Source organism: Hemitrygon akajei, chromosome 10 (assembly GCF_048418815.1).
Source record: "Hemitrygon akajei chromosome 10, sHemAka1.3, whole genome shotgun sequence".
NCBI classification, from domain to species: domain Eukaryota; kingdom Metazoa; phylum Chordata; class Chondrichthyes; order Myliobatiformes; family Dasyatidae; genus Hemitrygon; species Hemitrygon akajei.
In genome coordinates, this window is record NC_133133.1 from 36,451,351 (window position 1) to 36,467,506 (window position 16,156).

The following is a 16,156-nucleotide window of genomic DNA, read 5'->3' on the forward strand; positions in this document are numbered from 1 at the left end:
ATTATCCCATTCATCCCTGATATGAACATTTTGTTATGGTTTCAAGGGTGTGTACAGCCTTGTTGAACTTCCAGAGTGAAGTACGAGAACCTGTAGATAATTGTTATTGCATTTCAGCCCAGAAAAAAATATTTATTTTAGTCATATCACACTTAAACAATGCTACGCAATTGAATTTCCAGATAATAACTTTGTTCAATTTACTATCTCAAATATATTCAAAATTTTTCAATTCATCTCCATAACTTTCTACAGATTAGATCTAAAATGAAAGGTCCATGAAGAGCACTTATTCTGAGAATGCAGGTTGAGGCCTCAAGTTAGGATTTGCCCTCATTATCCTGATTCTACTGCAAGGTATTTTGCTTTCAAAGGTGAAATCAGGTCATCTTGGCAAGGTTTTCACTAAATGAAATCATTACTGTCAAAATCTGGCCTCTATTGCATTGACTAAAAATTGAACACTGTCCTATATTGTGTACTGTTGAAGACAATTGAGCCAGCTTTCAGAAGATAACACCAACCCATCTATCAAGTGAGGTAGAGAATGAATTTTGTTAATTATATTGAAAACCAGATGGGGTGACAGATATCTTTAAAATTGCCAGATCTGGATGAAAGGGATGAACATTTGGAAAGAAAAATCAGCATAAAGTTAAATAAGGTTGCAATTCCAAATTTGTTTCCTGTTAGGTATGAGGTCACAGCATAAAACTGTATACAATTCACTGAAAACCTGACCAAAAATAATTTTGTGCAGAAAACTGAAACGTTACAACATTGTGATGGATTATCTGAAGTGAAAGCAAACCAGTAAGAAGAGTGGCAAGAGCTTTACTCTACAACTGGGACCAATGATGCATCTGACTCTCAACTGCTTAATGCAGGCACTTGGATACCAGGTGCTGTACTGTGCTCCTTTGCACATGCTGACATCTACTCTTTTTTTGATAAGGTCAGCTGGATGTCAACAAATGTCTTCTTCCCTCTGGATCTCATTCTAAACACTATTCCCAACACTACCCATCAGTAAGAAAAAATACAGTCACTTCATTTTCTTCCTATTTTTGTAGTATTATTCCTTTGCTCCTTAAATCAACAATATGAAGAAATTTATTTTGTAACCAAATTACCAAATTCATTGAATTAAAAACACAGGCTCTGGAAAAGTCTGATCTAAAACAACATAAATACTCTGAAATAAAGCCCTTTTTTTTTCTCATCTGCAAATAGCCTTCAGTTTATACTTTAAGCAGATGTCAAAACAACAAAACACCCCTCACTGTCTTGCAAGAAATCCAGAAAGGCCCAAATATTTAGTTTCAAATAGAGGTCTTGATACCATCAGCAAGTAAGTTCACTAAAAGTTTTTCAGACTATTTTGTAGAATAAGTTGCCAAATTGTGCCCTTAACTGCCTGGAGGACCGTAATTAGATAATAAAAGCAGCATCAGCAACAAACTACTTCACTGTAATTCTTAACCATCAAACACATAGCTTATATTAATTAACATAACAATAAACACATTTGCTATTATAAAAACACTATTGTCCATTTGCTCACAGTTATTATCATTCAGATATTAGGCCAAGGAATTTATGGGCTTATGTTCTATTTATAAATGTTCTTCAGGCAGTAAATAATTAATGTAGGAGACACAAGACTGCAGATGCTGTAATCTAGGGCAACAAACAATCTGCACATGGAACTCAGTCCATCAAGCAGCATCTGTGGGAGGAGAGGAATTGTTAATGTTTCAGGTTGAAACCCTACATCAGGACTCTGAATGGAAAGATGATAAAGAGTATAAAGAGAAGTCATGAGACAGGAATCTGAGGCATTTGGTGGGCTGGGGAAGTGTTTAGAATGACAGGTAGATTGTAGCCACAATATCGCATTGGAATTTATCTCCACTGCATCTGAATGCAGTTCATTCCAGAGAGGGAAATATATGATGAATCAAGGTTAGTGGGAAGGGAGTGTAAAGATTTGAGGCAATTGTTGAAAGGAGAATCAGTATACTAGAACACAAAGGGTTGCCAGTGCTGAACACTGATAAAGGAGATGAGAACGGGTATCATTAGGGAGAGGTGAATGGCAGATAGAACCAGATTGATGCAGTTCTCTTGGGGTAGGCGTACCCTACGGGTGAAGAGTGAGTGTGAGGGTGAGTGTGTGTCTTGCTTGAAGGAAATGGGACAAAAATGAGAGGACCAGAAATGAACTGGAAAGAAAGAGAGAGGATGAGGAAAATGGTGGGGGGAGGAAAGTAGCCCATTGGAGGGGAAGGTTACTTAAAATTGGAAACTCAATGTTCATTCTATTGATTTATATATTACCTCAAGCAGAATATGAGGTGTTGTTCCTCCAACTTACATTAGGTCTCATCCTAGTAGTAAAGAAAGCATAGGATGGATAGGTCAGTGTGTCAGTTGTTCCTGCATTGCGCCTCTATCCAGGGCCCTCTGTCTAATGTCTTCATGTAATGTGGCAATCAGAATGCTCTAATTTCCATCAGACTGGTACTTGATATGATCTCAGCATAAGGTTATGAGGCTCATCACAACTAAAAAGTATTTGCGTAATACTAATTTAAAAAATGCTGGATATATATTCAAGCATTTTGCCATAAAAATGCAGCTTTTAAAGTGCAGATAATGTTCACAGACATCTGTCTAATTACATGTGTTTGTGGACAGATATGTGACATGCACTGAGTGACTTTCAGGAATTGAAAACAAATTAGTTAAACTGTTGGACTTCAAATGTGCGTGTGTCATCTATTGTCATTCAAAAGTTAATTTCAAATTATTATGGAACTGAAAGCTGATGGAATCTCTTTGATTTGTAATATAGGAAAATGTATAATTTTGTTTATAACAACAGAAAGCACCTTCAAATGGATTCAAGTAATAAGTGACTAGTTTAAACCCTTTTAGAATATCAAAGTTAGCTGCAACCTACATAACCATATTAAAATGCATTTTGTTCTTAAATCCTAGGTGTTTGGTTCATTTCAATTGCATACTGGCACCACTAAATTACATATTGACATAAACAAATGTACCTAATGAATGAGAAAATTCAGAACAAAATCTATAATGATGTTTTACTAAGTGTTCACTCTCTACTTTAATCAATTTGTAATGGGGCTTTCTAATCTTTGATACTGTTTCTGGATTTAGGTCAAAGCAATATTGTTAATCTGCATTTTCATTTTTCACTTATATTTTATTTTAATCTGTGGAAGATTATTCAGAGGTTGGCAGGAAAAAGGCTGCCTAAAATCTCAATAGTTTTAGTGAGACCCTGTATCTTAGTGTTCCATATACATTCTCTCCCATGAAGGGGTAATTCCACTAACATAATGATAGGAGCACCACAGTGACGATTGGCACCTTCAGCAACAATGGAGCAAAGGTGAAAACAAGATGAGTCTTATCCAGAATATCCCATGAAGCTTATGAAATCATTATTAATATGATTGGTTTATTTTTGTTACATGTACTAAGACAATGAAAATTTGTCTTGAATACCATTTATTCAGATCAAATCATAACACCATGCACTAAGCTAGATTAAGGTAAAGCAGTGACAATGCAACATGAAGTATAAAAGCTAACAAAAAAGTGCACTGCAGGTAAATGATAAAGTGCAAGATCATAACAAGGTAGATTGTAAAAGAGTCAATTTCATCATAGAATAGATCTGTCCAAGAGTTCAGGATCAAGACAGGCTATTTGCCACATTTACACCAAGGAACTTGAAGCTCTCAATTCTCCCAACCTCAACACCAGTAATATAAACAGAAGCATCTAAAGTTCATAAACAAGGGATGATGAACTGCACCCTGGGGTTCTGAAAGAGGTAGCAGTACTGATGGTTGAAGCATTAGTAATGATCTTTCAAAAATCATGGTACTCTGGCAGAGTGCCAGAGGAATGGAAAATTGCAAATGTCACTCCACCCACTCCACTCCACCCAATAGCACTCACATCTACAGTGATGAAAAGCTTTAAAAGTTGGTCATAACTGGACTGAACTCCTGCCTCAGCAAGGACCTGGGCCCATTGTAAGTTGCCTATCACCACAAATGGTTAACAGCAGGTGCAATCTCAATAGCTCTTCACACAGCTTTAGATCACCTGGACAACACAAACACTTATGTCAGGATGTTGTTCATCGACTATAGCTCAGCATTTAATACCATTATTCCCACAATCCTGACTGAAAAGTTGCAGAAGCTGGGTCCTCAGGTTCCTAATTGGAAGACCACAATCTGTGCGGATTGGTGATAACATCTCTCGCTGATGATCAACACAGGTGCACCTCAGGTGTGTGCTTAGCCCACTGCTCTACTCTCTATATACCCATGACTGTATGGCTAGGCATTGCTCAAATACCATCTATAAATTTGCTGACGATACAACCATTGTTGGTAGAACTTCAAGTGGTGATGAGATGGTGTAAAGGAGTGAGATATGCCAACTAGTGGAGTGGTGTCGCAGCAACAACCTGGCACTCAATGTCAGTAAGACAAAAGAGCTGATTGTGGACTTCAGGAAGGGTAAGATGAAGGAACACATACCAATCCTCATAGAGGGATCAGAAGTGGAGAGAGTAAGCAGTTTCAAGTTCCCGGATGTTAAGATCTCTGAGGATCTAACCTGGTCCCAACATATTGATGCAGTTAATCAGAAGGCAAGACAGTGGCTATATTTCATTAGGAGTTTTAAGAGATTTGGTATGTCACCAAATACACTCAAAAACCTCTACAGATGTATGGTGGAGAGCATTCTGACAGGTTGCATCACTGTCTGATATGGGGGGGAGCTACTGCACAGGACCTACAGAAGATGCAGACAGCTATAAATTTAGTCAGCTCCATCTTGAGTACTAGCCTACAAAGTACTTAGGACATCTTCAAGGAGCAGTGTCTCAGAAAGGCAGCGTCCATTATTAAGGACCTCCAGTATCCAGGGCATGCCCTTTTCTCATTGTTACCATCAGGTAGAAGGTACAGAAGCCTGAAGGTACACACTCAACAATTCAAGAATAGCTTCTTTCCCTCTGCCATCCAATTCCTGAACGGACTTTGAACCCTTGGATGCTACCTCACTTTAAAAATATATATTATTTCTGCTTTTGCACGATTTTTAATCTATTCAATATGCTGTAATTTATTTACTTATTATCTTATTTTCCATTTTTTTCTATATAATGTGTTGCATTTACCTGCTGCTAAATTAACAAATTTCATGACACATGCAGATGATAATCAACCCGATTCTGATTCTGATAACGAAGGAGAAAGACAGCAGAAAGGAAATTACAGACTAGTTAGCCTGACCTCAGTGGTTATGAATATGTTGGGATCAATTGTTAAAGATGAAATAGTGGCATATCTAGATAGCAGTGATAGGATTGGGCTGAGCCAGCATGGATTTACCAAGGGCAAATCATGCTTGACTAATCTACTGGAGTTTTTTGACGATGTAACCAGGAAGTTAGACAAGGGAGATCTAGTGGATGTAATGTACCTTGATTTTCAGAAGGCATTTGATAAGGTCCCACATAGGAGATTGGTGGGTAAAATCAGAGCTCATGGCATTGGGGGGGAAAATATTGACATGGATAGAAAACTGGTTGGCAGATAAAAAGCAAAGGGTAACGGTGAATGGGTGTTTCTCAGAATGGCAGGTGGTGACTAGTGGGGTGCCGCAGGGCTCGGTATTGGGACCACAGCTGTTTACCATTCACATCAATGATTTTTATGAAGGCATTGAGAATAACATCAGCAAGTTTGCTGATGATACTAAGCTGGGCGGCAGTGTGACATGTGATGAGGATGTTAGGAGAATTCAGGGTGACTTGGATAGGCTGAGTGAGTGGGCAGATACTTGGCAGATGATGTTTAATGTGAATAAGTGTGAGGTTATCCACTTTGGGAGTAAGAACAGGAAGGCAGATTATTATCTGAACGGTGTAGAGTTAGGTAAGGGAGAAATACAAAGAGATCTAGGAGTCCTTGTTCATCAGTCACTGAAGGTGAATGAGCAAGTGCAGCAGGCAGTGAAGAAGGCTAATGGAATGTTGGCCTTTATTACAAAGGGAATTGAGTACAAGAGCAAGGAAATCCTTTTATATTTGTTCAGGGCCCTGGTGAGACCACACCTGGAGTATTGTGTACAGTTTTGGTCTCCAGGGTTAAGGAAGGACATCCTGGCTGTAGAGGAAGTGCAGCGTAGATTCACGAGGTTAATTCCTGGGATGTCTGGACTGTCTTACGCAGAGAGGTTAGAGAGACTGGGCTTGTACATGCTGGAATTAAGGAGATTGAGAGGGGATCTGATTGCAACATATAAGATTATTAAGGGATTGGACAAAATAGAGGCAGGAAATATGTTCCAGATGCTGGGAGAGTCCAGTACCAGAGGGCATGGTTTGAGAATAAGGGGTAGGTCATTTAGGACAGAGTTAAGGAAAAACTTCTTCTCCCAGAGAGTTGTGGGGGTCTGGAATGCACTGCCTCAGAAGGAAGGCAGTGGAGGCCAATTTTCTGGATGCTTTCAAGAAGGAACTAGATAGGTATCTTATGGATAGGGGAATCAAGGGATATGGGGACAAGGCAGGAACCGGGTATTGATAGTAGATGATCAGCCATGATCTCAGAATGGCGGTGCAGGCTCGAAGGGCCGAATGGTCTACTTCTGCACCTATTGTCTATTGTTATGGGTGAAGTTATGGAGTATTTGGTGACACAGGACAAGATAGGACAAAGCCAGCAAATCAAGAAAATCTTGCCTGATGCACCTGTTGGAATTCTTTGAGGAGATTACACATGGGATAGATAAAGGGGATGCAGTGGATGTTGTATATTTGGACTTTCTTTGACAAGATGCCACACATAAGGCTGCATACCAAGTTAAGAGCCCATGGCATTACAGGAAATTTACTAGCGTGTTTATTGGCTGATTGGTAGGCGTCAGCAAATGGGAATAAAAGGATCCTTTTCTGGGTGGCTGCCAGTGACTAGTGATGTTCTGCAGGGGTTGGTGTTAGAAAACAGAAATAAATCAAAGATAGCGTGCAATGGAAATGATAGAAAGGACAGCCAGGAGATGAGGCATAATCACAGCCATTGGGATGAGTTACAGGGCAATAGAGGCGAGGTGCAGTTAAAACGGAATGCAACAAATACTGGACTGAAAGTGTTATATTTGAATGCATGCAGCATAAGAAATAAAATGAACAATCTTGAAATTCAGCTACAGATTGGTAAGTATGATGTGGCCATCTCTGAAACTTGGCTAAAGGATGGCTACCATTGGGAGCTGAACATCCAAGGATATATGGTGTATCTAGAAGTTAGGTTAGTAGGTAGAGGGGGTGGTATGGCCCTGTGTATAAGAAATAATATTAAATTATTAGAAAGAGATGACATAGGATCGGAAGGTGCAGAGTTAAGAAATGGCAAGGGTGAAAGGACCCTAATGATAGCTGTATACAGGCCTCAATCAGCCACCGGGATGTGGATTACAAATTACAGCAGGAGATAGAAAAGGCGTGTCAGAAGAGCAATGTCATGATAATTGTTGGGGTTTTTAACATGAAAGTGGATTGGGAAAACCAGGTCAGTACTGAATCTCAAGACAAAGAATGTGTAGAATGTCTAAGTGAAGGTTTTTTAAAACAGCTTGTTGCACTAGGGGATTGGCTGTGCTGGATTGGTTATTGCGCAGTAATATGGGGGTGATAAGAGAGCTTAAGGTTAAGGAACCCTTAGGGCACAGTGATCACAATATGATCGAGTTCACTTTGGAATTTGAGAAGGAGAAACTAAATTCCAATGTGTCGGTATTTCATTAAAATAAAGGAAATTACAATGGCATGAGATGGTAACAAGCCAAAGTTGACTGGAAAGGGAAACTAGCTGCAGCAATTGCAGGAGTTTCTGTGAAAAATAAGAAATATGCAAAATAGATAAATTCCAAATAAGAAGAAATTTTCAAATGGATGAAGGTCACTACCACGGCTGCCAAGTGAAGTCAGAGCTAATGTAAAAGCAAAAGAGAAGGTATACAAGGAAGCCAAAGCCAGTGGGAAGATAGAGGATTGGGAAGCTTTTAAAAACTTGCAGATGGAAACTAAGGTCATTAGGAAAGTAAAGATGAATTATGAAAGGAAGCTGGTGACTAATATAAAAGAAGATACTAAAGCTTTTTTTAAGTATATAAACGGTAAAATAGAGTTGAGGTTAGATATAGGACCAATAGAAAGTGACGCTGGAGATATTGTAATGAGAGTTGCAGAGATGGCAGAGGAACTGAATGCGCGTTTTGCATCAATCTTCACAGTGGAAAACATCTACAGTATACCAGACATTCAAGAGTGTCAGGGAAGTGAAGTTTGTACAGTGAAAATTATGACTGAGTGGTAAGGCGGTCCCTCAACATTGAGAAGGAACCCAAACTTGACGTCAGTGTCATGCAAACGAAATAACCTTTCATCCATTTCTCTGTGAAGATGGTCGAGTGTTCCCTTCGTGACTCTCTAGATTTCCTCCTTAGCTGTTAACTCTCGAGTTCTCATCAGCCATTCGTTTCTTTCGTCTCTGACATCTTTCAACTTCAATATTCCGTTCTTGACAGAGACCAACTCCTTCTTTGAGTGACTCACTGACAAACACTTCTCTTTCATCATTAAAATGACCTCGGAGGGCTTTCAAATCCAGGGCAGCATTGTGGAAATTTCATGCTAGGATCCTGCAGCCTCTTTTCAATACAGTCAATGTGAATGAGTATTTTGTTTCAAAATCCTAGCAAAAACTAGAAAATCGTAACTCAGCACGCAGTTGTACAGCTGCCTTTCATCACTTCTTGTTTCACTGGTCTTGTTTTCATTGTCTATCATGTCCTGGAGAACTCCTGGAGTATCTCCTCAAGGTACTTGTTGACGGGCTTCACTGCTGCTGTCCTTGCACTCCACCTGGTTTCGGACTCTGACTTAACAACCACATGCATGGTGTTTTTGAGTTTTTCCTAATGCTGTGTTGAATGGGAGAAAAATACGTAGAGAGCTTCAATGGTTCCAAAAAAACGTGACTATCATTGTATCCTGCTTGGCTGCAGGTACACCCATCAAGTTGAGTGAGTGATTGTTGCAGTTCACAAATGCTGTCAGGTTGTTTTTCTCACTTATTCTTTGATGAACATCACTTCTGTGTCCAGCCATCACAGCAGCGTTGTCGTAGCACTGTGACTGACAATCTTGTAGCTCCATTTCGTCCTTTTCTAGCTGTTTCAAGATGTCTTCAACCAAGCTCCCAGTATCCTTCTGGCTCGTCTGGATAAAACCAAGGAAGGACTCTCTAACATGGACTGTTTTCCTCTCAAAATCAACTTCCACATACCTGACTACTTCTGACATCTGTGCAAAGTGTGCTTGATCAGGAGTCGAGTCGAACATGAAACCATAGTACTTGGCTTTACGAATGTTTCTCAGTAAGCTCTGGCGAACAGTGGATGACATAGTGTGGATGAATTCATTCTGGACACCCAGTGAAAGATAAGACGTGGATCCAGGATGACTTTCCAGATGAGTGCGGTGTTCTTTTATGAAAGGGTCGAAGATAGCCAGTAGTTCCAGTAAGCCAAGGAAATTTCCCACATAGGAGCCATCGTCTAGCTGAAGTGACTCCCTGTGTCCTCACAAAGTCAGGTTCTGAGTCGCAATGAATTTCATGCAGTGAAGGATTCTCATCAAGATATCACACCACTTCTGCTTTTCCTTCTCAATCTGTGACTGAAATACTGCGTCAATAACTCCTCTGCTTCCAGCTATATTTCTTTCCACTGTGTGAAGCATTCCCGATGATTCTTGGCATTTTCATGAACACTAATCCTTTCAGATGCTTTCCACTGGTTGAATCCACTTTCCTGCTCCAATGAGGATTGATGGTCTGACCAGGAATAGAGAAGACAACAGATACAAAATGCAGACTTTTTAAGAAGGGGAATAGACCAGCCATGAGCTTCCTCACCATGACCGTTCCCCAATTTCCTCTTAAACCAAGTTTTGTTCATTGAGCGGTTATTTGTTGGTAGGAAATGCCCCTCACTTCTGAAAATACTTCGAACCCAGCTTTATTATTTCTGTTTTCAACACGTCAGGCAGAATTGCTTTTCCTGTATCCTTGTCGAACTTCAGAAGTCCAGTGTCATGCTGTTCAATCACTTCTGGTATGACAGTTCAAGGCTCTTTGACACCATCCAGTTCACTAGGTTCAGTGTCGTCAGGTTCAATCTCATCAGGTAAAATCTCATCAATAAACTCAACATCACCACCACCACCATCGTCTTCCCCTCCTGTCATGTCAGCCTCACTCTTAATCTCGTCATACTCGGATTTATCTGACTTGACTTCCTCCTCGGCTTGTGACGCATTTGTACTTGATCCACCTTCGGATTCTAACAAACTTGTAGCAGGTGCAGGTGACTCCATGGAACGTGTCGAGCTACTTGTTCCAGGCTTTTCAAAGAAGGGCATGAAGAACTTGCTCAACATCTTGGCTTCCTCCGCCTCCAACTTTTGTCTCTTCCATCCTTCAGCTCCACTTTCCTTCTTCTTTGTGAAGAAATGCTTCATGATCTTCTTACATAATGCTCTGAAATAAGGCCATCGTAGTGCTTCTCATCCATGATAATCAAAGACAGGTCATACATCTGAAGAAAATTCTTCTTTTACCATCTGAGGATGGCTTGTCTGACTTTAATAGAAACTGCTCAGTGGCACACCCCTTCAAGTGGCACCCAGAGCATGTGCCATATCTACCATACTTTTGATACGCCACTGTGCAGATATAGATGGGTTCTTGATTAGCCTGGGCATCAAAGGGTATGGAGAGAAGGCAGGGGAGTCGGAATGACTGGAAGTATTGGATTAGCCCATGATTGAATGGTGGAGGAGAATCAACAGGCTGAATGGCTCCTATATCTTATGGACTGCTTCTTTTTATGCTGTATATCAATGATATAGATGTTAGAATAGACGGTATTGTTGCCAAGTTTGCAGATGATATGAAGATTGGTGAAGGTGCAGTTAATTTGAGGAAATAGGTAGGCTGCAGAAAGATTTAGTCAGATTAGGAGAAAAGGCAAGAGAGCGGCAAACGTGGGAAAATGCATGGTCACACACTTCAGTAGTAGAAATAAATGTGCAGGCTACTTTCTAAACTGGGAGAAAATCCAAAAATCTGAGATGCAAAGGGACTTGGGAGTACTTGTGCAGAACATCCTGAAGGTTAACTTGTAGTAGAGTCGATAGTGAGGAAGGCAAATGCAATATTCACATTCATTTCAAGAGGTCGAGAATACATGAGCAAGGATGTGATGCTGAGACTTTATTTTAGGCATTTTTGAGGGTTGTGAACAGTCTTGAGCTCCTCATCTAAGAAAAGATCTGCTGGCATTGGAGAGGGTTCAGAGGACGTTCTCAATGATGATTTTGGGAATGGAAAAGTTATCGTGCGAGGAATGTTTGACAGCCCTGGATCTGTACTCACTGGAATTTAGGATGAGGGGAGATGCCATTGAAACCTTTTAAATGTAGAAAAGCCTAAACAGCGTAAATGTGGAAAGAATGTTTCCTATGGGGAGAGAGTCTAGGACAGAGGGCACTGCCTCAGGATAGAAGGGCGTCCATTTGAAACAGAGATGCAGAGAATTTATGGAATTTATTACCACAAGCAGCTGTGGAGGCCAGGTGATTGGGTTTATTTAAGGCAGAGCTTGATAGGTTCTTGATTGGACATGGCATCAAAGATTACAGAAGACCATAGAGTGAGACTGAACAGGAGAAAAATGGATCAGTCATGATTGAATGGCGGAACAGACTGGATGGGCCTAATAGCCTAATTCTGCTCCTATGTCTTAAGGTCTTATAGTTGTTTGAGCTGAACAGTTTTCTATGTTATATCTTTTATATGTGATAGAAGTGCATCGGATTCCATTGAACTTCAGTCCAAGATATAACCAATGTATTCAAAGAAGTTTGGAACAAAGGAGATCAACATATAAATAAAGATTATCCTAAAAAAAAGACAAGACGGGCAAATAATCATATTTATGTAAGGCCTGTTTATGCATATATTGGTTATATTGGGATTAGAGACATAGTAAAGGGTCAATCTGGTCTTCATAAGGAAGTGAGGCACTAGGTGGAAAATATTTGCCTGACATTGCAAAAAGAGCAGAGAGTAACTTGTGGACAGAGGAGCAGTAAATGTATCAGGTCAAAGATCCTTCATCAGCTTTTCAGGACTAACTTTATGCACTGTAAGAGCCAGATGATGGGCTGAATATTTTCTTTTTGTGCATTGATATTTCTGTGATAATACTTAACTGTATTACATTTAAGAAATTAGCATCCTGGTGACCATATACAAAACTGCCACACTCCTATGTATAGCAGAGTTTTAGCAATACTTTCATTTGAAATCTGTTTTATAAATCTGTGTTCTCTGATATATTCAAATCAGCTAATGCAAACAGATTATCTCTGTTTAATCGACATAAAACTTTCATAATCATGTTTACTTCAATCAAACATCTCGCTGCCTAAGAATAAAGTATTAACAATGTCAGGCTTTCTGAGAGTTCTGTGCAGGAACCTTGTTAGAAGGGTGAGCATAATACCACAATCTCCTGCTAGCCCAAAGCTTGCAAGTGATGCTCATCAGTCAAGTCCATATTATTGTCACTGCAACCTGAAGATTTCATGACTTCCACTACAAGATTAGGCAATAACTGTGTCTGACTGATTAAAATAATTGACATAAGGTTAGTTTGCACCTGTCAACCTAAGAAATCCTATGCTCAAAAAATTGCTTGCTAAATAGTGTTACAACCTTCAAAGCATGCTATGATTTTCTCTGGCTTATTTGGGCTGGCATGTCAAAGATGTGTACAGGCACCATACACCTCTGACAATTGATGAAATAACACACTTTGGGACTGGAATCAAAACTGACATAAAATGTCAGCCGATATAATTCAAACAGCAGAGACACTGATCCATTACAGCAAATTTCATGGGTGTATTAGGTGGCAGACACTCTAGAGTAGATTCAGGTAAGGATGTGCTCTTCTGCTTTTACTTGAGCAGAACTTCTCTCTCCTGATAATACTCATTAATGCTTGTTGCAGCAGCAAAGTCACAAATGTACTCCTCTGCTACATGCCCAGCAGCCTGGATAACCAAATACACCGCATACACAGTGGACATAATGTAATTTGGTTGAAGCACAATGTACATATCAGAGTGCCGATTACATTTAACCATCATAGCTTGATTCGCCCGAATATTATATAGTGTGAAAAAAGACATGCTGGACAATGACATTTCCTATGACCTTTTATCTGTGAAACTGCAGAAATGGAAACAGTTCTACTTACCCAAAAGATTAAGAACAATTCTTTCAGCAGTCATGATTTTGTTTTCTGGAAAGCAAATTGGCAACTATGCAGGTTAAATAGCTGGCATTGCTTTAAGTTTGGTTGAAGTAATTAACATTCACATGATAAACGGTCACTTGAGCAAATTAGTGTATGCTGGCTGTACCCGTAGGCCCATGTTAATAAAGCCCACCTTTCACTCTGAACGCAGCAAGTTTTTTTGTATGATTTTATCTTGCACCGATAAAAAAGGTGAACTTTAACACTTATTTAGCATTTTTACATTTCTCTCTGAAGCACCCAAGCCTGCCCAACCTCTTTCTTTTGACTTAGAAGTGGCATTCTGAATTTAAAACAAAATAACTAATTTTGTGTTCTGCATACTAAAAAGTTTCCTGCACCACTTGATCTGATTTCTGCCCCCAGTTATGAGCTGCAAAGCCTGCTGACATAGAGCAGCTGTTTCTACTTGTGCATCATAAATCTCCATTACATTATACAAACATATATGGCCTTCAAACCAAACTGTCATTCCTCAGTGCTATTGCATCCTCCTGCTGTCCTGCTGCAGCAGTTACACACAAGTCATCTTTAATGCACCAAGTAGAGAAATCAGGTCGATCCATTCCTAGCACTTCAGAATCACAATGGTTGCTACTCAATATTCTTAATCATTCCAAATCAGATGGAGACAAATGTAGGTTATTTCGGAAAAGTAGTATAAAAGCATTTATGGACTGTGGACCTTTTTCAGATTTATGGTATTTATACTTTTTTTAATCATCCATTCATTTTCAGTTTTGTTGTGTGAAGGGAGGGTGTGTGGAGGATTATGTTCTGTTAGCGTTCTGTATATTTTTTGTGCGAGGGATCAATGTTTCTGTCCCATTTTGAGCAGGGGAGAGGGTTTTTGGGGGTGTTGACTATCAAGATGCCATTCTTTTTTGTATGGGGGTGGCTTTGCTGTTTCTCTCTGAAGGACTTTTATGTTTTTTCTTTGTTTCATGGCTATCTGGACAAAAAAATGAGAGTTATATAAGGATATATGCTTTGATAATAAACAAACCTTTGAAGGGAACAATAGGGCAACAGATAGCATTGCAATTACCTGAAGTGAGGAGATGCAGAATTTTAGTGGAGTGATCAGATATTGTTTCAGAGTTACGGACTGAAAACACTCTGCTCACAACTTCCAGTTCTGGGATTGTATGAGGGAGGATTGCAGACTGTAATGAAAATTATGAAAGATTTTTGGAGTCCAGGTAATCTGTAACATGCAAAAAACCATGCAAGACATCAGCTAATCTGAGGAAAGCACAGTCAAATATTAATCTTAATAATGCAGTAAATAGTCTCCATTTCTTAGACATATTTTCTCCTTTCAGCAACCTACTCTCTTCTTCTTCTCAATAATACTGTTATCCAAGGATGCTTTATCAAATTATATCCCTTCTTGCTTTCTTCGGCTGCATTTTTGAATAATTCGTTATCAAAATAATTTCTTATACCTTTAGTCCCTTAATTCACTGCCTTCCCCATTAAGTTATGCCATACACTAATAGAAATATTTCACTCCATGGCCCTGATGGAAATTTTGAAACTGAAATTGAAATTGATTTATTTCGGTCAGTACAAACATAACAAAAAGCATCATTTACAACGATGATTTCATAGGACAAAATCACAACAATCATTGATAAACTCCTCTTACACATTCCCTGTGCAAAGTATGTCACATGAATTCCTTCAACCTCACAGTCCTGTGTTTTTTGCCTGAGGGAAGAACTGATCATCTCACATCATGATAAAGATAAAGATAACAGTCTTAGGGAACCTTGACTTTCAAGAGATATTGAGGCCCTGATTAAGACAAAAAAGTGGGGTGCATAGCAGATTTGGCAGGTAAGAGAAAATAAGGTACTAATGGACTATAATAAATGCAAGAGAGCACTTAAGAAAGAAATCAGGAGGACTAAAAGAATGCATCAGGCTGTTCTAGGAGAAAAGGTGAAGTAGAATCCTTAGAGATTCTGCAGAAATATTAAGAGCAAAAGAATTCCAAAGAGCAAAATTTATCCTCTGGAAGATCAGAATAATAATCCATGTTTGGACCAAAGGAGATGGGGGTGATCATAAATTGAGTTCTTGCATCTGTATTTACTTAGGAGAGGAATACAGAGTCTATAGAAGTGAGGCAAAGTAGCAGGAGGTCATGGACTCTATAGGAGGAAGTGTTTGCTGTCTTGAGGCAAATTAGGGTGGACAAATCCTCAGGGCCTGACAGAATACTTCATTGGAATCTGTGGGAGTCAAGTGCAGAGATTGTAGATGCACTAGCAGAGATATTTAATTCATCCTTGGTGGCAGGTGTGATACTGGAGGACTGGAGGATAGCTAATGTTGTTCCGATGTTTAAGGAAGTCTCTAAAAATAAATCAGGAATTTGTAAGCCAGTCAGCTTGACATCAGTAGTGGGGGAAATTATTGCAAAGTATTTTAAGGGATGGAATATATGAGTATTTGGACAGAAATGGACATTAGGGAGAGTCAGCATGGCTTCGTTCATGGTAGGTCATATGTAAACAATCTATAGAGTTTTTTTTAAGGAAGTTAGCAGGAAAGTTGAGAAAGGCAAAGCAGTGGATGTTGTCTACATGGAATTTAGCAAGGCATTTGACAAGGCGCTACATGAGAGGTTGGT

General features: G+C 39.4%; 1 protein-coding gene across 5 annotated transcripts in view; it reads right to left on the reverse strand.

The window, feature by feature from the left end:
* The window catches only part of tenm1 (teneurin transmembrane protein 1), a 2,244,326-nt gene that overhangs the window by 1,949,233 nt on the left and 278,937 nt on the right, over positions 1-16,156 (reverse strand). Inside the window, exon 1 of one of the 5 annotated variants that reach the window (XM_073058030.1) lies at positions 13,456-13,484. The exons of the other annotated variants lie outside the window; for them this stretch is intronic. The gene's annotated coding sequence lies outside the window, so the exon portion shown is untranslated. Of the gene's footprint in view, positions 1-13,455; positions 13,485-16,156 lie in introns of those variants that run through there. 5 annotated transcript variants of the gene reach the window in all.